Source organism: Euleptes europaea, chromosome 10 (genome assembly GCF_029931775.1).
Source record: "Euleptes europaea isolate rEulEur1 chromosome 10, rEulEur1.hap1, whole genome shotgun sequence".
Taxonomy (NCBI): domain Eukaryota; kingdom Metazoa; phylum Chordata; class Lepidosauria; order Squamata; family Sphaerodactylidae; genus Euleptes; species Euleptes europaea.
The window spans coordinates 16,646,922-16,673,201 of NC_079321.1; positions in this window are offsets into that span (position 1 = coordinate 16,646,922).

Sequence of the window (26,280 nt, forward strand, 5' to 3'; positions counted from 1 at the left end):
TTGGCGGAATGTCGATCCAATGTACATTAAAAAACAAGAACAAATAATGGCATAAATAACGTTTTTTAAAGAACAATTTGTGAAATGCTGTAAAGTATACTTAAAAATTGAGCTAGAAGAGCCTACTTCCTTAATTGGTAAACTATACAGACAGACTGCGCATGCACCACATGATGGCCTTTGATGTTAACTCCTTGCTTGCTGGGAGTCCTGTCATTTTTAACCAGATAATTCCACAAAGATTTGGTTTTGCGGAGTCCAAAAATACATGCCAATGTCGGCGGATGATCTTCTGTATTTCATGCGTTAAATGATTAAACTCCAAAGAAGCATATATTCTAGAAGGTCTGACCTGCATTTCCGTATTTTTATTTTATTTTTAACTAGTACCTGGAGGTTGGCAACCCTACCAATGATTCAAACTTGAATTCAGTGGCTACAAACTTCTAGTTATTATTTGTATTATTTTTGGAGTGCCTGTAGTTGACCACACACAAGTACAGTCCAGAACAGTTTGCTAGACTTTGAAATGTTTCTGTTCTGTTCTGTTCTTCTTGGGAGTTATGTGGGTGCATGAGGCAGGGAGGTCTATGAGACTTGACTCCGTCTGTTTCTTAGAAGACTTTTTAGTAGGCAGGTGAGCTGAAATTTCCCTGATGACACCAAAGCCCATTGGCTGCTATGGTGATTGTCCAGACAACCAAATATGTTGTGGTAAAAAGGAAAGATTGTGCAGGTGCACAGTGCTTTGTTGAATTTTCCTAAGCTAATATACTTTTGTATGTGTGTGGCTGGTGTATTATGAATTCCTTTTGGCTCATAAGCAACTTGTGGTATTTTATCTATGTAGCTACTGGCAAAATTTAGTTCAGTGCATACCTCTCTCAAAAGTAAAAGCCACAGAAACCTGCCCACAGTGAATGGGGAGGAATACTGTGTAAAAGGCTTTTTTAAAAAAGGGGTTAAAACATTAATTGCTGTAATTAACAGATTCAATAATCAGTGGGTGATTGATAACACATTTTATATAAGTTCTCTGTCAAAGGGTTTCATTGCTAAAGGCATTATTACATAAACAACCTTCAACACTCTGTTTGATTTGGGATATGCTTTTAAGGATGACTTTCCGTACATTATCTAATTTGAACAGTTAACTTCTTTACCCACTACCTGCATCACTTACTGCAGTGATTACTGAAGCAATTATTCAGTAATTGACCAGTTAAAATTAAGACACTTTTAGAAGCCGTAATTGCTCAGTAGTCTTATTCCCCCCCTTATTTTTAATTACCCTTCTTTCAACAGGAGCTTTGAAACTCACAATATTAGTTGCCATGTTTGAATAAGGAATATCAGTCCATTAGGTTTTACAATTCTGTACATGAAGCAATAATTGATACTTCAGTAGGGTTCCAAGGTCCCTCTTCACCACCAGCAGGAGGTTTTTGGGGCGTAGCCTGAGGAGGGTGGGGTTTGCTGAGAGGAGGGACTGCAATGCCATAGAGCCCAATTGCCAAAGCGGCCATTTTCTCCAGGTGAACTTATCTCTATCGGCTGGAGATCAGTTATAATAGCAGGAGATCTCCAGCTAGTACCTGGAGGTTGGCAACCCTATACTTCAAGGTTTTGCTTAAAGAATAGTTTTTCCTCAGATTCATATCAATTAGGCTCCTTTCAATACAACTACCTGAAAGGAAAGATGGCCATGAGTGTAAGACAGCCTCTCCCCCCAAAAGTTAAACATGCAAAGGTGTTTTTTTTATTACCATACATACCTTGTACACAAATTTAAGATAGTCCCTTATTTTTCTTGGTGGCACTCGGGGTGGGGGGGACAAGCATTCCTTTCAAACAGAGATTCTAATAATATGCTTTTCTCAAACAACTATACAATAAGCACAAAAATGAGGCATTCTGTAACTAGGTAATGAATTTCCAACCAGAGACTGATGCTATTAGGAAGGACAGTATAAGGTGCTTATCACTTAATGAATAACTACTATCTGTGCCTGTTTTAATTTAGCAAAGTCTTTGGAGATATGCTTTATAATTTTCAAGCACATAGCATATTTCACCCAACATTCTCAAAGAGTTCTCCACATTTTAATGAATGATGTCTCTCAGCATGCTGGGAGGTATGCAAGTTTTAATATTTTGTGCCCTTGGTGACTATGGATAAATGAAGACAGAGGTCAACTGACTCCCATTAAAGCCGTGATGGTGAATCATCAGAACTGAACAGAACCAGCTAATCTGAAACTCTGTTTGACCCAGGCAACCACACACAGCATTCTCAACACTTGAAAGCGAAACCTGCTAGCTTTATTTTTATGTGGTATTGAAGCTGAATTCAAGTAGCAGTTAGAATCCTCCAGGCAAAGAATTATCTGTGTGTCAAGATGCTTCTGACTCATGGCGATCCTATGAATCAGTGTCCTCCAAAATGTCCTATCTTTGATAGCCTTGCCCAGATCTTGCAAACTGAGGGCTGTGGCTTCCTTGATTGAGTCAATGCATCTTTTGTTGGGTCTTCCTCTTTTCCTGCTGCCCTCAACTTTTCCCAGCATGACTGTCTTTTCCAGTGACTCTTGTCTTCTCATAATGTGACCAAAATACGATAGCCTCAGTTTAGTCATTTTAGTTTCTAGGGTCTGTTCAGGCTTGATTTGATCTATAACCCACAGATTTGTTTTTTGGGGCAGTCCACGGTATCCGTAACACTTTCCTCCAACACCACATTTCAAAGGAATCTACCTTCTTCCTATCAGCTTTCTTCAATGTCCAGCTTTCACCATACATAGTAATAGGGAATACGATGGCATGAATTAACTTAATCTAGATGATACTTCAGAATCTTTTCTAGATCCTTCATGGCTGCCCTTCCCAGTCTCAGTCTCCTTCTGATTTCTTGGCTGCAGTCTCCCTTTTGGCTAATGATGGAGCCAAGGAATAGAAAGTCTTCAACAATTTCAATTTCTTCACTGTCAACCTTAAAGTGATGTAATTCTCCTGTAGTCATTACTTCTGTCTTCTTGATGTTCAGCTGTAGTCCTGCTTTGGCACTTTCTTTTTTGACTTTCAGCAGTAGTCGTTTCAAGTCTTCACTATTTCCTGCCAGTAATGTAGTATCATCAGCACGTCTCAAATTGTTAATGTTCCTCCCTCCAATTTTCACTCCATCTTCATCTAAATCTAATCCAGCTTTCCTAATTATATGTTCTGCATATAGATTGAAGAGACAGGGAGATAAAAGAATTATCTACCTGTTGCTTATTGCTACTTGTTGCCCCCCGAGGGTTGTCAGGTCACAACATAGGATCAAATTTAGGATGTATGGAATAGAAGTCACCATCAAGGACTGACAGAATCCACTGATTCCTTTCCACATTCTGTCCAAACTCAAAAATGCAGATGTATCTTTTGTCATTAAGAAGCAAGATTCTTGTGAAATCTGGATCTCTCAAACTGATAATGCTCATTGGCATTCACTCCTGAAGTTAGGCCTAGGGCTGTCGATTCGGTTCCATCCGACATGGAAAACAGCCAAATTTTCCCCAATTCAGCGGTTTCCAGTTCGGATAGACCCGAAGTCAAAAAAGGCGGGAAAACAATGACCCGAACTCAGCGAGTTCGGGCGGACGCCGGATAAATTAGTACAACTTCGGCGCCCGCCGAATCAGCATTCTTCTGCGGCCAATCGGTGGCCAAGCTGGATTTTCTTCTGGCCAATCTGGCCTTTTGAATTGGCCAGGAGAAGCGTATAAAAACTCCCGAGTCCCTCCCGTCCCATCCCACCCCCTCCCGAGTTCATTTCCTTCCATTTTGGTGGTGCTGCTCCTGAGAAATCCTGAGCTGAGCTGCTTACTGGAATAGGATTGGATTTACTTCTCCTCCCTGCTCCTGCTGGAAGACATCTACACAGTTTGATTTTTGGGGTTTTTCTCTATACCTTTTCTCCTGTGTGTGTGTGGGGGGGGAAAGCAGATTCTGTGTGTGTGGGGGGGAAGCAGTTTCTGTGGTTGGGGGGAAGCCAAAGAGGGATGTTGCCTGTTCTTCTGGGGTGTATGTGCCCGCTCACCTCTGCAGGAGTGTGCATTCTGCCTTTTTCTGCCCGTTGCCACCCTCGCCTGGAGCTGAGTCAGTGCGGCGGTGCGGTGTGAGTCTCCCTCCGCTCGGTACCTGGATATCGGCCAGGATGTCATGGACTGCATCATTCTCAGCTGCCCGTTTTCCCTTTAAGGACAAGTTACACCCTTTGTGATTATGGAGGACAAAAATTGAAAACATGGGACCTGTGTATGTTGAAGTTGAAAATGAGAGTGTCAGGGCAGTGCTTTGGTATACTGAACAGCTCTTCCCTGCCAACGTTGTCCACCTTCGTGCCCAGTTTCCCATATCCAATGCAGCTTCCACATTATCAGCTTGTTTGTCTTCTCGAGAACTCCATTGTCAAATTCCAAAACTCAGGTGTTCATGTAAAATGCCGTCAAGTCACATCTGTCTTATGGCAACCCCGGCAAAGGGTGTTCAAGGCATGTGAGAAGCAGAGGTGGTTTGCCATTGCCTTCCTCTTCAGAGTCTTCCTCGGTGGTTTCCCTTCCAAGTACCAACCCTGCTTAGCTTCCAAGATCTGAGAAGATCAGGCTAAATATGCTGTGATTAAAGAAATAAAACCATTTCATGTATGAAAATTAGTAATGATTGAAGATCACCACAGATTCAAGAACTCTTACATCTGCTCAAAAAATCATCAACTCTGATTATTGATACTGAGCAGTACTCCTTTTCTCTCCCACCCTATGTACCAACATACATTATAAAGACATTAGAAGCAGACAGAGAGCAGTATCTAATAAGGTGTCCCATATCTATTTATTTATGTGCTTCATTTATAGCCCACCTTTCTTACTGAGACTCAAGAAAGATTACAAAATCTAAAAATTACCAAATATAAAAGGTAGGGAGCTATGCTAAATGATGATGGAAGAAAGCAATTTTGGCAGCTGCATTAACCTTTTTCCCTTGCCACCTAAGAAAGGCAGCTTCGGTAAGCCAAGCTACACACCACTGGGTCACTAAAACTGCAGTCTGCTGAACAATTTTAAAAGCATGTTAAAAGCACTTTTAATAGTTGGTTGACCAAGTGGTATTCATTCCTTCTTTGCATGTGGTAAGGAGTGTGATGTCAGTGCAAAAAGAGACAATTTAGTCACCACTACTTAATATTCACACCAGATGAACATATTATACAATTGGAACCAACCAACTTTGATAGACTTAAGAAGAGGACTTTTTTGCCTGGTTATTCTATAATCCATGTATATATTGTACATTGTGTAGTCACTGCTGTTAGTGTACATTGTATAGTCACTACTGTTAGGTCTATTTGTCTCACACTGCTGTCTTTGATGTTTTGCACTTATTAACATTTGCATTTTTGCTACTTGGCTCTGTGCATTTGTGTACCTTTTACCCGTGCTAAGTACCTGGATGTTGGCAACCATAATGGTGGAACTTGTGTGCGCCGGAGCAGTGCAGGCCTCACAGTTAGCATCAGAAACATAGGAGCTGGGTAAGAAAGAAAGGAGGAGGGGCATCAGGTTCAGAAGCTTTTGTCCACTTTTGATGAACATGACTGCATAATAGCTTCCCCGAGTTATTCTTTACTTCCTTTACAGTACCAGCTTAAGCAAAGTTAGATCCTCCTAGCCCCACTGACTTCAAGTTAGAAGGGTCTAACTCTGCTTAAGATCACACAGTTAGAAATAGGGTTGCCAGGTCCCTTTTCACCACTGGTGGGAGGTTTTGGGGGTGGAGCCTGAGGAGGGCAGGGTTTGGAGAGGGGAGGGACTTCAATGCCATAGAGTCCAATTGCCAAAGCGGCCATTTTCCCCCAGGTGAACTGATCTCTATTGGCTGGAGATCAATTGTAATAGCAGGAGATCTCCAGCTAGTACCTGGAGGGTGGCAACCCCTAGTTAGAAAGCAAGTCTAAGCAGGCCTACTCAGAAGTAAGTCTCATTTTATTCATTGGGGTTTACTTCCAGGAAAGTGTCCTTAGGATGGCAGCCTTGCAGGGCCATCCTGAGCTCAGTTATACCTTTCTAAACCATCGGCTTCAATGGATTAAGAAGGGTATAGCTGCTAAGGATGGCCCTGTGGGTCTCTTTGCTCACAGTAGCTAAAAGGAGGAGTTTCCTGAAATGTAATGGTAATAGTGATCTTGGAAAATTCACCAAGGAGAATTATGGTTGGGCAAAGCAGGTTGAGCCAAATGTGTGGATTACCAGTTTTGCGTAGCACTGATTATTTTAACTTGAAATGTTCCTATTCTTAAAAAAAAAAAAAGAACACCCCTCTTTAAATGGAAGTTGTCATGCCATAAACTACGGTAAATAGCCTGTTTTTTTTTTTTCTGGGAAAAAAATCTTCAAGTATGACAAACAAGTTCTCCTTACGGGATGGGCAATACTCCTACCAGCCATACCGTAGCTACAGCTAGAGTTGCAAACTGGTCTGGAGACAAATGTTGTCCTTTGAATAGAGGTTTAATGTGTGGAGATGGGAAGTGGAAATTTTTTATGACACTATTTATATATTTGTTTACAAAATTTTGTGTCCCACCATTCTGCGCTTACGAGGGCCACCAAGGCTGCTAATAATTTAAAACACACATAATAAAGTCACATTTTAAAACCATTAAGGTCAACCCCCCTCCAAACACACATCATTAAAACAATTACAAAACAGAGCTAAAATGCATTCAAAACACGAAGACGTAAATTAAAACATTGGATAGGAAGGAGGGATCATTGAGGGAATGCCAAACGAAACAGAAAAAGTCTTCTTGGCCGAAGACAGCAACAGAAAGGGAAAGACAAATAGAGGTAAGTAACATCACCTGGTGAATAACATCCCACTAAACCCCTATTCAAGGAATAGAACATTTTTTCCCTCCAGGCTATTAGCACCCTTAGCTACAGCCCTGCTTGGGCTGGGCCTGTTTGTGCACAACATGGTTTTCACATAATAGAATAGCAGAAGCAACATTTGCCATCGATACAGATTAGGGTTGCCAACCACCAGGTATTGGAGGAGGAAAAAAGACACCTCTGTACAAATATCCAAGGGATAAGAAAATCAGTACAGGAGCGAATATTATTAGAAATCAACAAATTCTTATTGTGACTACACAGATATATATTCCAAAAATAGTCACGTTGACCATCAACATACAAAACGCAACATACATCAAATACAAAAGGTGAGTAATAAATAGGGTGAGTACACTTCAGTCAATAATCTTTCTATGTTTCTTTTTCAACAGGAGCAGGTTTGTATGGACGAAAGGATGTCAATGGACAAAACTTCATCGCGAGGATACGATCATTTCGAAGTATCAAATTCAAATCTTCATCAGTGCTTCATAACAGAAGTCTCATAAATTCCTATGTTATCCATGTTGCACAATCCCCTTAGGGTAAGGTTTTCAAAATATTGCAATGTCAAAATATCCCAAGCAGGGTAAAAGTCAAAGATCCTTCCTCTAAGGGTAAGGTCAGAAAAAGGCTTCCTGACCTTACCCTTAGAGGAAGTATCTTTGAATTTTACCCTGCCAATAGTGATCAGTTCACCTGGAGAAAACGGCCACTTTGGCAATTGGACTCTATGGCACTGAAGTCCCTCCCCTCCGCAAACCCTGCCTTCCTTAGGCTCTGCCCCAAAAACCGCCCGCCAGTGGAGAAGAGGGACCTGACAACCCTAATACAGATGCATTTTCTGCTATTCCCTCTTCTTAACCATGTGCATTCCTGAAGATGTATTACAGAGGAGGACAACAAATTTCAAATTTTCGTTACTTATTTTCCAGTCCTGAGGAAGAGGCCTATGTTTTAACTCTTAGCCTAATCCAGTCTCCTTCTCTACCACTTCCGCAGTTTGTATCTTTCGGGGCGGCGGGGGGGGGGGTGTTTGGCCGCAACAGCAATGCTCTTGTCGCGCCGCATCTCTGTCGGTGTTTGCTGAACTTGGCAGGGTTCTTCTTGCCTCTCGTCTAGACGTCAGTCTAACCGTTGTGTTAATGGTAGGTTGTAACAGGCTGCCTGTCTGCATTTGCCATGGCTCTGGCCACTGCCATCACTTTGATCTCCAGCCTTGGAAACCGCATTCATTGAGAAAAGTTAAAACAAATTTCTCTCTTAGGGCACTGCCATCAAAGGCTGTTGTAGCTCACCGGCTCTTTCAGCTAGAACGTTAACTCTGGGGCTTTGAGGCTGCAATTAGAGACAAAACACTGACCAGGGTTGATCTTCTTTTAGTACCTCGCTGTAGCAATGGCAGGCCACGTGACTGGGTCCAGCCCACATTAATTTCTGTATATAGGCTCTCTGTTTTGGGTGGAACTTCAGCCAGTCAGCCTAGAATCTAGGGCTTGGATGAGCACTAGGGCATTTACATTTAAAATCCAATGCATTTGACGTAAAGTAACTTTATGGATATGGGACTTGACTTTAAATATTTCTTGTTTTTCCCCACATTCATCAAATAGTGTTTATTGCAGCTGAATCATGTGAAAAAGGCACCATGAAAATCAATAAAACTAGATGATTACTTTCTTCTAGATGACATGATGGGTTTTTGATGCCTTTATATACAAGTGACAGAATAGAACTTTTCTCTTTTTTGGGAGGGAAAAATAAGTCACCGTGGTTCCCTTCCCCCTACCTTAAAAACATCCCTGACCTGGATGGCCCAGGCTAGCCTGATCTCATCAGATCTCAAAAGCTAAGCAGGGTCAACCCTGGTTAGTATTTGGATGGGAGACCACCAAGGAAGACCAGGGTTGCGGTGCAGAGGAAGGCACTGGCAAACCACTTCTGTTAGTCTCTTGCCTTGAAAACCCCATAAGGGGTTGCCATAAGTCGGCTGCGACTTGACGGCACTTTACGCACACACACACCTTAAAAACAAACAAACCATTTATTGGAAGAGATATGTATTCATATATCTGGATTGGCCATATTTTAGAAGGATTTAAGTCGGAAAGGAACATTTCGGTCTCTTCGGCCATTTTTGTGTAACACTGATATCGCCTTCCCTATTTATCTCTCGCCCCAAAAAACCCTGGGCTTCGCTTTTCTTTCGACCCGTGCAGCTCAAGCAAAAAGGTTCGCGACACTCCTTTAGAAAAATAATACTGTGAGCTACCACGCTGGTACCACGGACCAGTCTGACTGCGCCCACCTTTAAATATTTCTTGAGAGGCCCAAGAAGCCTAGGCGAAACCCTTGGAGATTCCATCAGTGCAACAGTTTTAACAGTATAGTTGTAGAAATGTCTACAGCAAGTCACATTGGTGTAAACTATAGCCTTGTTTTCATCATAGAAGTAAAATTGCCTCATGTTTACCTCATAACTTTTCTAATTGTTTTGCTTGAACATTATCTTTTTGATGCAAAAGTATTATTTACATTTTTTTTATATTCCTTTGATATACTCCACACAGGATGTTAGGTTGTTTCTCCACAGGCACTGGGAACAAAAACTATGAAGGAAACAACTGGCAAAATTGCTTGTAGTTGTCTAGAAAACATATTGTTGCCAGTGGTCATTATGCCATGACAGAGACACGTGGTGATGATTCCCGTCCAGAGGAAGGTCTTTCCCAAATTTTAGGGTTGTCAGCCATTGGTTGGCAATCAGCCGAGAGGGAGGGGTTGATACTGCTTTTTCAGTCCTCCCCCCCGCCACTGCCCCATTGAGGGGCTGTGGTCACTGAAAAGGGAGGCTGGGGGATACCAGATAAGACCGTTTGGGTAGACAAAATGATGGAACTGGCCGAAATGGCAAAATTAATAGCATTAATAAATCAAAAAGAAAATGCTGAATTTTGGGGAGAATGGGAGGCATGGACAACATATTGTGTAAATGAACTTAAATTGGGAAATATCAAGGGATATGAATTGATCTAATTCAAAATGTTAGGAGTGATTAAACTACCCAAGGTAAAAAATCTATTGTAGGATTGGTAGACTTGGTTTATTATAATGAATTAGAACTGAATACAAAGAAACATGGATATTAAAAGGATTGAGGAGGGGAGAGGGGAAGTTAAATATATATATTTGCTTAGAGATAAGATAGAAATTTTGTATATAATGTACCTTGTGATTTGAAAAACAAGATTGTAAATCAATTTGAAAATAATAATAAAAAAATTAAAAAAAAAGAAAGAAAAGGGAGGCTGGGGTGTCTGCTGCTGAAGCAGGACCTGGTGTCTCTATGGATCACCTGCTCAAATACATCTTTTCCTGCTTCTTGGTACTAGTCTTCCTGCTTGCCTTTTAACCTTCAAATGCCTTTCTCTCATGCTCTCCATCAGAATTGAAGAGATGGATTATGTTTTCAGAGGGAAATGAAGGTGTATGTTTGCAGAATCAAAATCTATCTTTAACATTCCTCAGATTTCCACACATTACCATCTCTGCTATCTCTCAGCCTGCTATGTGAATGATATAGCTGATCGATTGGAAGGCTTTATTTGGCTTCTCAATTATAATGATTTGCGTGGCACATACGCCTGGAAGTTTTGTGCCACAGTCTCTTATAATTGTTTTCCCCTTGGTTGATTTTACTTCGGTGTTGATGCCTCTTAAGGATTCAGTGACACAAAAGCATACAATATCAGGGTTCTGGTTACTCCCATATCTGTGAATCGTTTGAATTTACCTTGTTACAATTGGCCACATGTAGAACTTGCCTAGGAGCCCCGTGGCGCAGAGTGTTAAGCTGCAGTACTGCAGTCAAAAGCTCTTCTCATGACCTGAGTTCGATCCTGACGGAAGTTGGTTTCAGGTAGCCGGCTCAAGGTTGACTCAGCCTTCCATCCTTCCGAGGTCGGTGAAATGAGTACCCAGCTTGCTGGGGGTAAAGGGAAGATGACTGGGGACGGCACTGGCAAACCACCCCGCAAACAAAGTCTGCCTTGGAAACATCGGGATGTGACGTCACCCCATGGGTTAGTAATAGGGCCATTGATTCGGTTCCATCCGACATGAAAAACACCTGAATTTTCCCCGATTCAGCGATTTCCAGTTCAGATAGAGCCAAAGTCAAAAAAGGCGGGAAAACGACACGCCGAACTCGGTGAGTTCGGGGGGATGCCGGATGAATTCGTACAAATTCGGTGCCCCCGAATCAGCATTCTCCCGCGGCCAATGGTGGCCCAAGCTGGATCTTCTTCCGGCCAATCAGAGCAGGGATTCTCCGTTTTGAATTGGCCAGGAGAAGAGTATAAAAACTCCCGTCCTGTCCCGAGTCTGTATTCATTTCCTTCCATTTTGGTGGTGCTGCTCCTGAGAGATCCTGAGCTGAGCTGCTGCTGCTTACTGGAATAGGATTGGATTTACTTCTCCTCCCTGCTCCTGCTGGAAGACATCCACACAGTTTGATTTTTGGGGGTTTTCTCTATACCTTTTCTCCTGTGTGTGTGTGGGGGGGTGAAAGCAGATTCTGTGTGTGTGTGTGGGGAAGCAGTTTCTGTGGTTGGGGGGAAGCCAAAGGGGGGCTGTTGCCTATTCTGCCAGGGGTGTGTGTGCCCGCTCGCCTCTGCGGGAGTATGCGTTCTGCCTTTTTCTGCCCGTTGCCACCCTCGCCTGAAGTTGAGTCAGTGCGTGCGTGAGTCTCCCTCCGCTCGGCACCCGCGCCTCCTCCTCCTTGGTTCATTTGTTTGGGGTTGAGCCGAGAGCCGTACTGGTTTGAGGGGGGGGTTGCCTGTTCTGCCGGGTGGGTGCCCGCTCGCCTCTGTGGGAGTGTGTGTTCTGCCTTTTTTGCCCGTTGCCACTCTCGCCTGGAGTTGAGTGCAGCTGTGCAGCGGTTCCCATTGTTTCTAATGGTCTAGCCTGTCATTCGTTTTAGTACATCCCATGTCAGTGAGTCTCTCTCTGTCTGGCCCGTTCTTCTCCTTCGTTTGGCATTTGCGTCTTCTGGTTGGGGGGGGGGGTGTTCTGCTGGGGGGGCTTGATTGCCTCTGTGGAGTGTGATTTGGGGGGGGTTACCTGTCTTGGGGGGGGGCTGATTGCCTCTTTGCAAGTGTAATTGTTGCTGTGGAAGATTTGAATCCAGCAGCATGAAATCTATCAATACTGAAGTTACGCAATTTGTGCAGGTCGCACTTACGCTAGTAGCGTTATAAGATGCACTTTGGCTATGTTGAAATGAAAAGATACGTTACCCATGCTAGTTACACTGTTTACTTTGCTTTGAGCATTGTCGGATGCACTTTCAGCGTAGTTACATCGGCTCTTAGAAGCCACAGACTGGCTTCTACTGTGTGTGTGTGTGTGGGGGGAAGCTAAAGGGGGAGGTGACCTGTCCTGGTGGGGGGGCTTGATCTCCTCTTTGCGAGTGTGATTGTTGCTGTTTTCACTGGTTGCCACCTTCGCCTGGAGGTCAATGTGGGTCGGTGAGTCTCTCTCTGGCTGCCCCAGAAACAATGGGAGGTTTTGCCTTGGATTTGCCGCTCTCTAGATGCACATTAAAGATTGCTGGCTCCTCTTCATTCCAATGGGCAGATGGGGGACCCCTTCCAGACCCCATAACTTGGGACCCCCTGACCCAATCTAGTCTAAGCCCATTGATTTTGATTGACTTTGCATTGATTGTCATGCATGGCATTGATTGTCATGCATGCATGATAATGCATTGATTGTCATGCACTATCAGAGTAATACACCCGCATCCATTCTATTATTCCACCTTCACCACGTTTCAATGAGCAGGTTCTATCAAAGACATGCAAATCACTTAGATAGATTAAATGAAGATCAATTAATTAATTTAGCAATTACAGTGTAATCCTGAACATAGTTGCACCTCTGTAATCAATTGAAGGGTGTTTAGGATTGCACCTTTAGTCCTATTCCCTGCTACACACAGGCACTTATACCTCTACCCCCAACTTTTTATTTGCTAGAATGAACAAATGAGAGAGGGGAAGCAATTAAATGTTGCAGCTTTTAAAGCTGCCCTGTGTGTATGGTAAGAAAATACCATATATATATATATATATTACTTATTGCCAGTAGTTAGCAATGTGCAGCCCATATGAATTCCTGTATAACAAGGATGGAAATAATGTTGAGAAACGCCATAAAGCCTTTTGTGGTCCAAACTGTAATGAATGTAGCTTGATGCAGACTTTCTCACAACATGGCAAAGTGAATCATAAAATACTGGACCTTGAAAGTTAATGCATATTTTTTTTAACAATAGCCCAGGGATGGTTTACGTAATGAATTGTAATTAACCCACCCTCCAAATCTTTTATGAGTGTTTTGCCAATTAGCCTTGCATGTTTGCTAATGATTCATAGCCTGCACATGTCTTTACAGAGCACGCTTGCTAGTCTGTTAAGTCAGCAGAAGTATGCAGCATGCTGATGTAGATACAGGTAAGAGACACCAACAGACTTTGGTATTCGCCACTCAGAATGCCTTGGTAAGGATTGCAAAGCCCAAGATAATTGTAATGTATAGCAACGTCAGGAGGCTTTTGGTTTCTGAAGGATTGTGAGGAATGTACTGGGCTCCGGTCGAAACATCTGTTGTTACTTAGTACTAACATATATAATACTGCTAATTGCTGAGACATCTTTGTTTTCCTTACTTAGCACTAGGGTTAGAATGGTTTTATTTTTGTGGTTCATGGCTTCCTGCCATTTGCAACACAAGCTCTACTCTAAAGAAAATAAGACGGCCTGCAGGCTGCCTACTTACGTGGTATATAGGCTTTCTATTTTTAAGAAAAATTAAAGGGGATTAGGGCAGTAATGCATAGCATACAGAATTGTAACTTTCTGGGTTTGTATGCATATTTACATGTCTCCTCATTACCACCCACCCACATCTATCTGGGGAAAGAAAGGGCCTGAAAGCCTTCATATTGCATTTCCTATGAATTCCTTAGACTCAAACACCAGTCAGAAGCCTGTTGGATTTAACTGTTGACTCATACCATTTAACATGCAGAACTAACACCAGGGCTTTATAAGTGTTGTCATAGATAAGTTTGCATTATGCATTTGATTTTGTCTTGGTTAAAAAAATGTTTTGCAAATATTGAACATTGTTGATCATTGGGGTGAGCAAGAATAGAGGGAAGAACATATTGGCTTTAGAACATATAGAGGGAATAGAGGGAAGAACATATTGGCCTTTCATAAGACTAAAAAACGCAGGGTCACTCAGTGAAATGGGCAATAGATGCAGGGCAAGGAAAAGCAAGTCCTCCATCACACAACACGTAGTTAGCTTTTAGGATGTGCTGCCCTACAAATGGGATGATGGCCACTTAGGGTTGCCAGGTCACCCTTTGCCACCAGTGGAAGGTTTTTTGGGTGGAGCCTGAGGAGGGCGGGGTTTGGGGGGACTTCAATGCCATAGAGTCCAATTGCCAACGCAGCCATTTTCTCCAGGTGAACTGATCTCTATCAGCTGGAGATCAGTTGTAATAGCAGGAGATCTCCAGCTAGTACCTGGAGGTTGGCAACCCTATGGCTGTTTAGAGGGCTAATACAAAGTCCTAGAGAGGACAGGTCTATAGGTTTGGGGGCAAATAGCAGTGGGAAGGCCTAAATGCCCTTTTTGTGGGCCTCCCTCTATTGTTGGCACTAGAATGATGAGCCTTTGATCATATCTAGTTGAGTTGTTAGATCCTTATGAAACTCTATGAGACAATTTCAGCATCACAAATGCCATTTTGGTGAAAAGATAGGGTTGCCAATTTCCAGGTGCCAGCTGGAGATCTCCTGCTATTACAACTAGGGTTGCCAGGTCCCTCTTTGTCACTGGCAGAAGGTTTTTGGGGGGGAGCCTGAGGAGGACAGGGTTTCCTCCCAAACCCTGTCCTCCTCAGGCTCCCCCCAAAAACTTCTGCCAGTGACAAAGAGGCCTTGACCTGGAACCTCTAGTTGTTAATAGCAGGAGATCTCCAGCCTAGGACCTGGAGGTTGGCAACCTTAATTACAACTGATCTCCAGCTGGTAGAGATTAGTTCACCTGGAGAAAATGGCCGCTTTGGCAATTGGCCGTTTGGGAATTTGGCATTGAAGTCCATCCCCTCCCCAAACCCCGCTCTCCTCAGGCTCCACCCCCAAAACCTCCCGCCGGTGGCAAAGAGGGACTTGGCAACCCTATGAAAAGGTGGGGATACAAATGCAAATAAAATACTATTTATTATATCGGTATTGTATGTATGTGCTCTCTCAAACAACTATACCATGCCTACACTTGATACCATAGAACTCAGATTATGTTGTTATTGGGTTGGATCCAGTGATTCCCTTCTGCTAACGCTCTTCCTCCAATGGGGAATGTCTTTGTCTAATGGCAGATCTCATCTTTCCTTTGAAGGAAGACAGTGTTCCTAGGAGGAAGTAGAATGGAATAATTGGATCCAACTTAGCCAATAGGAGTTATGGAATACGACTCATTAAAACAAGGTACCTTATCATACATAGAAGTAACAGAGCTCTGCCCAAAGTCTTATAAATTAAGTCAAATCGCTGATTGGACAGTCTTCCTGTAGAAGTCTAAGACATTGGTGATGCACCAGGTTGCTGACTTAAAGTGCATAATCAAAGTTCACTAATATGGATATGTAACTTCAAGCTGCTTCTTCACCATTTGTCATACTTGCAGTTGGGTGATTCAAGTTGTAAGACAGTAGGATTTTAAACCTTGTTTCCGTATTTTTTAAAATTAGTTGATTTCCCCAAAGGCTCATGAAAAATAAGAAGACAACCCTTTGTTAATATTCATAAATAAAAAACTATTAAAATACTGAAGTGCACCATGGAAATACAGTTATTGGTGCATTTATTTTAAAGAGTTATTTTCCACCCTTCGATCAATCACGCAAAGTGCTGGTAACGCTTTACTCTGCTCTGGATAGACCTCACCTAGAGTACTGTGTTCAGTTTTAGGCACCACAATTTAAGAAAGATGTACACAAGCTGGAACATGTACAGAGGAGGGCAACAAAGATGGTGAGGGGTCTGGAAACCAAGTCCTATGAGGAAAGATTGAAGGAGCTGGGTATGTTTAGCCTGAAGAGGAGAAGACTGAGAGGGGATATGATAACCATCTTCAAGTACTTGAAGGGCTGTCACATAGAGGAGGGTGCCGAGTTGTTTTCTGTTGCCCCAGAAGGTCGGACCAGAACCAACAGGTTGAAATTAAATCAAAAGAGTTTCCATCTAGACATTAGGAAGAATTTTCTAACAGAGCAGTTCCTCGGCAGAACAGGCTTCGTCGGGAGGTGGTAAACTCTCCTTCCCTAGAGGTTTTTAAGAAGAGGTTAGACGGCCATCTGTCAGCAATGCTGATTCTATAACCTTAAGCAGATCATGAGAGGGAGGCCATCTTGGCCATCTTCTGGGCATGCAGTGGGGGGTCACTGGGGGTGTGGGGGGAGGTAGCTGTGAATTTCCTGCATTGTGCAGGGAGTTGGATTAGATGACCCTGGTGGTCCCTTCCAACTCTATGATTCTATGAAATTATTTTTAAGGTGGCTTACAAGCAAGAGATTAAACACAATGTAGAAACACACTCTGCTCAGTAGGCCTTCTACCTCTGGACTGACTGTAGCAGAATCCAGAGTCTCCTTCCCGTCATATCTACAGTGTGTTAGTATTATTACCCCATAGCATTAGCATTATTCGTAATAAAATTTCACCATAACTGCTTAACCCTAAGAATTAAATTTCAGCTTAAATAAACATGTCTTAGAGTGATGATTGGGATCCAAAATGTATTTAGGGTTTCCAGCTAGGGTTGCCAGGCAACCCTTGTTGTCTACCACCACTCTGAGTGGCAGTGGGAGAAATATTTTTAAAATGCCACTGTCACATGCAGCATGCTGTCTCTTCAGGGGTAAACCCAGAAGTTGTGTTATGTAGCTCTAGGAATCGCCAGGAACTCCATGGTTTTACCATAGAGTTTCTCACAATTCCTAGAGAGACATGAGGTCACTTCTGGGAAATCTTGTCATGACACGCACAATGTCACACCCCAATGTCCCCACCCCCAGGCTCTCACTGGTTGCCAGGCATGGCCTGGAGAAAAATGTCCTCCTGTCTCTTTAAATACATGCTTAATATGTGGACTTGGGCAGTGGAATGGAGGTAATTAACTTCTCCTAAATAGCATCCCATTAAGCCTTTATTAAAGCCACAGGACATTTAATTTCCAGGCAGTTGGTGACCTTAAGTGCACTGCATACATGCACAAGGCTTTAGGCATGCTCAGAGGGATTTTGATTTCTGTGTTGTTTCTGCTTTAAGCAGCAGGTGCAACCACCCATCCCGCTCCATTATTACATCACAAATTTTAAAGCCCTCCCATATCAAAATAAGAACATAAGAAAAGCCATGCTGGATCAGACCAAGGTCCACCAAGTCCAGCAGTCTGTTCGTACAGTGGCCAACCAGGTGTCTCTAGGAAGCCCACAAACGAGATGACTGCAGCAGCATCTATCCTGCCTGTGTTCCACAGCACACTACAATGCTACTATGTAATATAAGGTCATTCGCACAAATCCCAAATTCCCCCTCATGCTTGTATTTAACTAGCGGAGTCATTCTTTGACTTCATCTGTAAAGTGTCAGGCTCGGTCTTCATTGAGTCTTCACAGAAAATTCCATAGATGTAGAGCAGTTCCCAAGAATGTTCCCTTGTACTATGTAGTATAGACTGGCTACACTGGTTATTATAAGTTGTGCACTCTTGCCTGATATTTCAGTTTGTTATAAAGCATACCTATCAAGGCCACCTGTATATTTCATTATCTACGGTAAGCCTCCAGATGCATCTGTCTTAGTTCTGCACCAGTGCTTTGAGGCCACGGTCAAATGACCAAGACCAATCTTTGCTCAAGATCTCGGCTCAGAGGAGGGCAATAATAAAGGAAAGGACTAAGACAGATCAAGCTGAATCTGAATCTACACAAGACAGAGCTAACACTGGTCATGGAGGCCGTATTGGGGAACAGTACTCTGAATAGCCACAGGTGGCATATCAAGGAGCCACATGTGACTCCTGGACTACCGAGTATCATTGATTTAGAACAAAAATCTCACCAAAGAAACTATGAAGGGCAACCTGTCACTCTAAACCAAACCAAAGTGGTAATGTCTTGTTAGTTCTCATGTTTAAACCTGCAACATACAGATAAAGGGAAGTGTTTTGAACCATAACTGAATGTAAAGGTATATAGTCCTCTTCAAATGATATTAAATATCACCCTGTTGCCTAAAGCCACAACAGAACAGATTGTCTGATGTTATTTGCCAATAAATCTCTTCTTTAAATGTAAATGTTAGGACTAATATGCAGCGTTCTGCTACAATATTTTCCTAAAACAAAACCCAGTAGTAGTCTTAAGATCTAGGAGGATAAAAATGGTCTTTGAACGTTTGTATATTATTAGTCTATTCTTGTTGCATTAACACTCCTCCTGTGTTCTGCCTGGGCATTCTGTACTGCAGGGTGCTTGTTTTCTGTTCTGGCTCTCATTCTTTAGAAAAAGGTCAGCGTGGACTGAGCAAAATGTGCAGAGGTGACATGTTCTAGTAATGTGTAGGAATGGATGAGTCTCTTGACTAACTGAACATGGAGCCCAGCATCAATTAGGGGAAACAGTAGAAGCATCTGCATCCCTCAGTTATGGGCGTTTACCTGCAGAAAAAATTCTTGACAATCTCAATCAGTAATTTTAATCAACTCTGACTTTTTAAAATACATCTACAATTGTACTGTTGTTCTTTTCTTCTGGAACTATTTAGTTCTATTTATGAGCATGACAGATTGTTACAAACCTTCAGGGAGGCATATGGTACAGACCTGTCATGGGATAATATCACCTTAGAATATCTGTATACGCTAATGGTAAAGGTAAAGGTCCCCTGTGCAAGCACCGGGTCATTCTTGACCCATGGGGTGATGTCACATCCCGACATTTTCTAGGCAGACTTTGTTTACGGGGTGGTTTGCCAGTGCCTTCTCCAGTCATCTTCCCTTTACCCCCAGCAAGCTGAGTACTCATTTGACCGACCTCAGAAGGATGGAAGGCTGAGTCAACCTTGAGCCGGCTACCTGAAAATGACTTCCGTCGGGATCGAACTCAGGTCGTGAGCAGAGCTTTTGACTGCAGTACTTTAGTTTACCACTCTGAGCCACGGGGCCTGCTTGGAAATAATCTAACCCAGGTTGCAACAGCACACAGAATGTGCTTTTTACAGACTGATGGACATCCATGATACTCATTTTGGTCCTGAACTTGTATTGTATCTAGGCTTACTAGGTCCCTCCTCTCCTCCGGCGGGAAGCTTTTTGGGCAGTCATGAGGTATGATCGTGCACACACGCGGCCATGTCAAAGCGATTGCGTCACTTTCAGTTTACACCTGGAAGTGCTGCATTGCAAGGGGCCTTTACCTTGCAATGCGGCTCTTTGGGTTGTAAACCGGAAATGACGTGGCGCCGTGGGTAGGCGCATGTGCATGCGTTGCCCGCCAACCTTCGGTTGGTTGGCGGGCAGCCAGGTGGATTGGCTGGGGTTTGCCCACCACCACCTGGCACTTGGCAACCTTAATTGTATCTTGTACTCCCACCAATGTTGCACCTCAGTTAGAAGTCATGCTCTAAGACATGGTAAGATGTCTCTTCAGACCTTATTTCTCCCATGCATTTGACAGTGTGGGCCTATTTCCCAAGCATGACTAGTTTAAAGAATACCACATGAAGCCTTTTTCAAAGTCCATAGTTTTGCTGAATGGTTCTAAAGTCTTTTCCATTTAGTGTTCCACTCTGTAAGGACATGCAGAGGTCCCCAAGGTCAGCCGAAAAGTGCTAGTGAACTCTTGCTCAACAGTAAATGGGTTACTTTAACACCACAGGGTTAAGAGTTCAGCTACATCGCTGTACGTCATTTACTATGATGTAACAGATTCTTACATCTGGTAGATGCAGGTCTCCCGGCAGGCTCAACACGAACAAATTCCACCTTGTTAAAAGTGTTGTGGTATGCAGAGTGGGAAATGGTAAGAGGCTGAGTTTGCCATTAGATCAATGGCTGAACTCAAGTAAAATGGTCAGCAGAATGTGGTAACTCTGAGTTCCCCCTGATGCCTCATCTCGACAGCTATACCAAATACAGGTCCATTTGAACGGCCAAAACAGCAAATGCTGAAAATATGAACTCGTTTTTCTTTATAACTGATCCCTTCCCTCTCTTTCACACACACACACAAAATTCCACGTTGGAATTTCTGGCAGGTTCCGGTACTTTGACTGCTGATTGCGACCGGAGCTTTTGCCGTTTGTCGAACTTACACAGGATTTGGCAAGCCATTTTAGGTAATCCAGAGTTAGACTTTTCATCGCTTGATTGAGCTTGGTCGAGTTAACTTAAAAAGCGTTGACACATTTTTTTATAAATAGAAAGCATATGGTGAGCAAATCATTTAGAATCACTGAACACCTACCCAGAATGGTTGTAATTATAGCAATAGTCACACACGGCATTTGAAGGTCTACCGGAAATTTGGGGGGGGGTGTTGCTTGAACTGCTGTGCTGTGTCTGGACAAATAATTTGGAGGGCAATCTCTCAGGTAATGTAATCTTCAGAGGTTGCGACTGAAAGTGAAATCAGAGCTGCTCTTTATGAGTGTACAGAACTGAAAAGTTGCAACAGCTGTTTTGACAATTTCCTGAGAGGTAGTAGCACTTCAGTCGCTCCGTGAGTATGAAACAAGTAGCTAAACAGTACTCATAATTGGAAATTATGTGAGGGGAGGCAGTGTGTCCACAACAGGCTACTGGGGTACCAGCCTTAAAATTAATCCAAGATGATGTAAAACGGAAATCTACTCCTCCTCAAATAGTTGTTTCCTGTGTACTAGGGCGTGAACATCTGAAGACTCACCCCCAAACTGCTTATGTTTTTTGATTAGGCAACCAAATGCTTTGCAGATTTTGGGAAACAATCCGTGTACTTTAGAATTGGCTCTCTAAAACCTTAGCTCTTTTGATAATGGATGAATTCTTTTACCCATTAACAGGAGCAGGAAGTCAGAACAAGCTGGGACCTACTTTCTGTATAATTCCTGTTTTTCCATAGGTTGATAGTAATCCAGAGAAGGGATTAAATACACCTAGGCATAACTATTCTGTCTGTATTTGTGAAACTAATTTTAGCAATCTAGTAGGTTGACCACTGTTACTCATTGAAGCAATAGTGAAACTTTTCGATGCCAGGAAATGGCTTTATTTTTTTCATTATGCATTTTATTGACTTGAATCCAGTAGTTCTGTTGGGACTAAGGGAATATCCTTCTTTTGGAGGAAGACTCATTCCACTGGAAAAAAGTCTTCCAGAAGGACCCATTTATTCCATGGAACGTTTCTCAGCAGAATGGAAGCAGTATATAGGGGATGGATAGGGGATACGGTTGCCAGGTCAGGTTGGGAAATTCCTAGAGATTTGGGGATGAAGCCTGGGGGAGGACAGGGACCTCAGTGGGGTACAAGGCAATAGAGTCCACCCTCCAAAGCATCCATTTCCTCCAAGGGAACTGATCTTTGTAGTCTGGAGGTGAGCTGTAATTCCAGGGGATTCCCAGGTCCCACCTGGAGGCTGGCATCCCTAGCTGTGGATCTAACCCATGCATTTGTTTGTTTTTTGCTTGAATTTGCTTGAAGTTTGATAAAGTTTTTCTGTGTATTCTACATATTAATATTACTGTAAACTGGGAGATTCCTTTTATTCAACAGTGTTTAATAGTTCCTGTAAGAATTCTAAGATAAAATATGATAAAAGTTGTTTTAAAGGTGCAACTACAGTGAGATGATGGATCTCATTACTGAGAAAAAATCACCTTGTACATGTAGAATAGGGTTGCCAGGTCCCTCTTCGCTACTGGTGGGAGGTTTTCCAGGCAGAGCCTGAGGAGGGCAGGGTTTGGGAAGGGGACTTCCCAAACCATAGAGTCCAATTGCCAAAGCGGCCATTTTCTCCAGGTGAACTGATCTCTATTGGCTGGAGATTGGTTGTAATAGCAGGAGATCTCCAGCTAGTACCTGGAGGTTGGCACCCCTAATGTAGAAAAAACACTCTTTGAAACTATTCCTCAGATATAAAGGAGATGATAGTTATCTAGCAGAAAGATGGTGGCATGTATCCTACCTTTGGCTGGAGGAAGTGCCTCTAGCCTAAGGAGCCTTCCTCCAGATTAAGTGGCTTTCCCTTCAGCAGAAGAGCCACTTAAATTGGAGGAAGGCCTCAGACTTTGCTCAGTGGTGTGGGTGGATGTATGCTAGTATCACTAAGATGTTGTCAGTGATAGTAGCTTTGTCTAATTAAAACAGAATATATATTTTTATAGGATAAGGAAATATCACTTGAAATTTGAATATTTTGAATGCTGGGAAATTCCTTTGGAAAGTGTAGAGAGCTTTTGCAGTCTTATAACCAGTAAGGAAGAAATCTACTAGGTTGACCTTCTTGCCTCTTGGTGCTAATGATTAATTTTGGTAAAAGATGTGAAGAGATGTGGTAAGAGATGTGACGTATTCTTTTGTAGCTCTCAGAAAATACCTGTATGGCGTGATAGTTTGATCAGGGATCGTTTCAAATGGCAGAGTAATTCACCATTTATGTCAAGCCACAATGCCTTGCTTCTCTAGGACAATTGCAGAGTCAATGCACAGATGTCTCCCAGGTAGATGTCTGCCTCGCTGCTTCTAAGACTGCTAAAGCTCTCCAGATTTTCCAAAGGAATTTCCAAGCATTCAAAATATTCAGAGTTCAGGTAATCTGTATTCTGATCAGTGCTTCCTAATCCAGCATTGTCTATTGGAAAAACCCTGAGATGGATGAATGTTCATTAGCATCTTTCCTTGTTGACCACCTGAGATGATAAGTCAAAAACATAATTGACTGGTCTTTGATAGCCCAGGTTTTCCCTTCTCTTCCCTGATAAGCTAGCTTTTCTCTCTTCTTCTTGGATATAATATTGTGGAAATAAAGAAACTGTGGTCAACCGAGCTAACTAAAATTCAGAAAGGAGCCACCTGTAAAAACAGAAAGCACATGCTCCAGTTTCATTTTAACGAGTCTCCTCAAAGAAGCCAAGGAATTTCTTCTTCATTTGGGCACTGAGGACCTCGAAGATAGACAATAGTATTAAGCTCTGAATATAAAATGACTGATTTATGGGGTTTTTTTCAGAGTGAGGACAATGCTTCTTGTTATGAGGCTGTAACATCAGCCTTATACTTAGCCACTGAAGAATTTGTGATGCCATGAGGCTAAAGCTGATTGGTTGTGTGGCTTCGTGATGTCACATTGGCTACATGGCTTTTTTTTGGGGGGGGGGGTACCAAGTCCCAGCTGACTTATGGTGACCCTGTAGGGTTTTCAAGGCAAGAGACTTCGGAGGTGGTTTGCCCTTGCCTGCCTCCGCATCATGCCTGTGGAATTCCTTGGAGGTCTCCCATCCAAATACTAGCCAGGGTCAAGGCTGAGAGTGTGTGACTGGCCCAAGGTTACCCAGCAAATTTCCATGGCACGAGTAGGGATTCCAACCTGGGTTTCCCAGATCCGAGTCCATCACCTTAACCTCTACACCACTCTGGCTCTATAGAAAGTGGAAACAAGCTATAATACAGTGCAGTAAAAGCAAGGTGATACCTACAAAAATCATTACCATCGACTACAGTTTTATTTTAGATTTGAATTTTAGGATCTGGAGCTGATCAAAGGATTTCTCTCTGAATGTAATGGTGTAGTATTTCTGGGTCCACAGATACAGTCTACAAAAATAAGGAATAGCTTAAAACAATTTTATTTATATTTTATTTACTCCATTTATAACCCACCTTCTTCTCTGAAACTCAAAACTAATTACAAAATATAGAAAACAATTCAATCAGACAGCATATACTTTATTATAAAAAGAAATGAAAATTTTCGTACATGAACCCCTCCCTAAGCCTTGTCTTAGATCTAAGATCATATGATCTTAGGGCAAATCCACAAATTACCAGTTCCTTAATACTGATTGGATACTAAGAGTCTCCAAACTATATTATACCACTATAATAGGATGGTAACTATATTTGAACGAGCAATGCCTGATGTTCAAGCTGGATTCAAAAAAGGAAGAGGCATTAGAAATCATATTGCCAATTTATTTTGGTTATGGGAGCATATGAGAAAATTGCAGAAGAAAATCAGCTTGTGTTTCATAGAATACAGCAAAGCTTTTGACTGTGTGGATTATGAAAATGTATTTTGTACAGTAGTTAGGCCCCAAGAGTTAACCCTAATGTTAGAAACTAGGAACAGCTATATTGAGCCACACTTCAACTAGTTTGCTAGGAGCGATAGGACACTTGTCCATGGCCATTGGTCCTGACTGATGATGCTTGCTGCCATTCAGAGCACATTCCATTTGTGAGGTCCCAGTTTGTCCAGGCAAGAGTTATAGCTGTTGAATATAAGCTCATCAATTGCCTGGTTGTGTATGAGTGTGTAAAATGCCATCAGGTTACAGTCTAGTTATGGTGACCCCCCAAAGGGGTTTCAAGGAAAGAGGAGTTCAGAGGTGGGTTGTAATTGCCTCCCGCTCAGGGTTGCCAACCTCCAGGTACTACTGAAGATCTCCTGCTATTACAACTGATCTCCAGCCCATAGAGATCAGTTCACTTGGAGGAAATGGCAGCTTTGGCAATTGGACTCTATGGCATTGAAGTCCCTTCCCATCCCCAAACCCTGCCCTCCTCAGGCTCCGCCCCAAAACTTCCCACCGGTGGCGAAGAGGGACCTGGCAACCCTACTTCCCCTACATAACAACCCTGGAATTCCTTGGTGGTCTCCCATCCATGTCTGGCCCTGCTTAGGTTTCTGAGATTTGATGAAATCGGGCTAACCTGGGCCTTCCAGGTGAGGGCAAATTGCCTGGTTACATCTATGTTTGAGGCAGAGGGATTTGAGAAGAATGCCTGGTTAATTACAGTTTTAACCCTAGTTTTTCAATCTAGGGCATACATCTGCATTACAGGCTTAGATGTCTTTTACAGCTATTTGCTTTTTCCAGAGGATCCTGGGAATTATAACTCTGGGAGGCAAAGCTACGGATCTCCAAAAGAGAATTCTTGGTATTTTGCCCATCTAAAATTCCCCGAGTTCTTTGGGAGGAGGCCATAAAGTGAAACAAACCAGATTACAGTTTGTTGTGTAGATACACCCAGATTCTTCTGCTGTCTTGTACAATGATCAATATTTTCCTCTCAGTGCTGGTTTTGATTTGTTTCTGCCTAAAGTTGAGGGTTGTTTTTTTTAGTTCATGGGCAGAGGTCAATTCTGAACAACCGCAGAACAGTCTGAAATCATCAGACACTGAATGTTTGTTTAGCACAACCATTCCTGGAAGGCTTTAATTTATTTCCCTCGTTTAATTTCTGGTATCCACTAGGCTGATAAATACCCAGTGATATTGATTGGTCGTAGATAGAGGACAGACAAAAGGGAAGACTTCTTCGCTCACTAACTTGTGGGATTCACTGCCACAGGATGCAGTGTTGGCTAGTAGCTTAGATGGTAGCTATGGAAGGAACTTTATGGAAATTTTCCAGCCAAAAATGACCCACTGGGCAGCCCATTCCTGAGCCCTTCGGCGGCCGGGGATGGCTTGGCCGAGGCGCTGCCACAACGCCTCCAAAGAGGTTCCCTGGCTGCCATCAGCTCTGCCCCTGGGAACGCTTTCCCTCCATGCCGGCGCCGCATTTCTCTTCCGGGATTTAGGAGAGACTGCGGCTTTGGGAGAGGGGTGTGCAGCTCTGCTGCGCCCAGGCACTGACGGAACTGCCCCCACCATCAGTGGAAGTGCCTCTTATCATGGAATAAGAGAGCACTTACGCAGGCAGTGGGGTCACGCCGCCTCCTATGTACTTCCAGCCCATTTCTCAGGAAAGGGCTTAAGAGTCCCATTTCCAGTCCTCTTAAGGCAAGTTTTCCAGTTTTTTTAAAGGACCATTTGAATTTTTACAGTTTTCCTGATTGTTGCACTTCTTGAAGTCTGAATGAATGTAATTTGCTGGAAGGTAATTTGGGGTGGAAAGGAATCTGTATTTTTAAAAGGACTGCTAATCCTGTGATATTCTTCAGTGCAGAGTCTTTAACATTGTATATGGTATTTGTAAGCTACGTAAGCTATTGGGG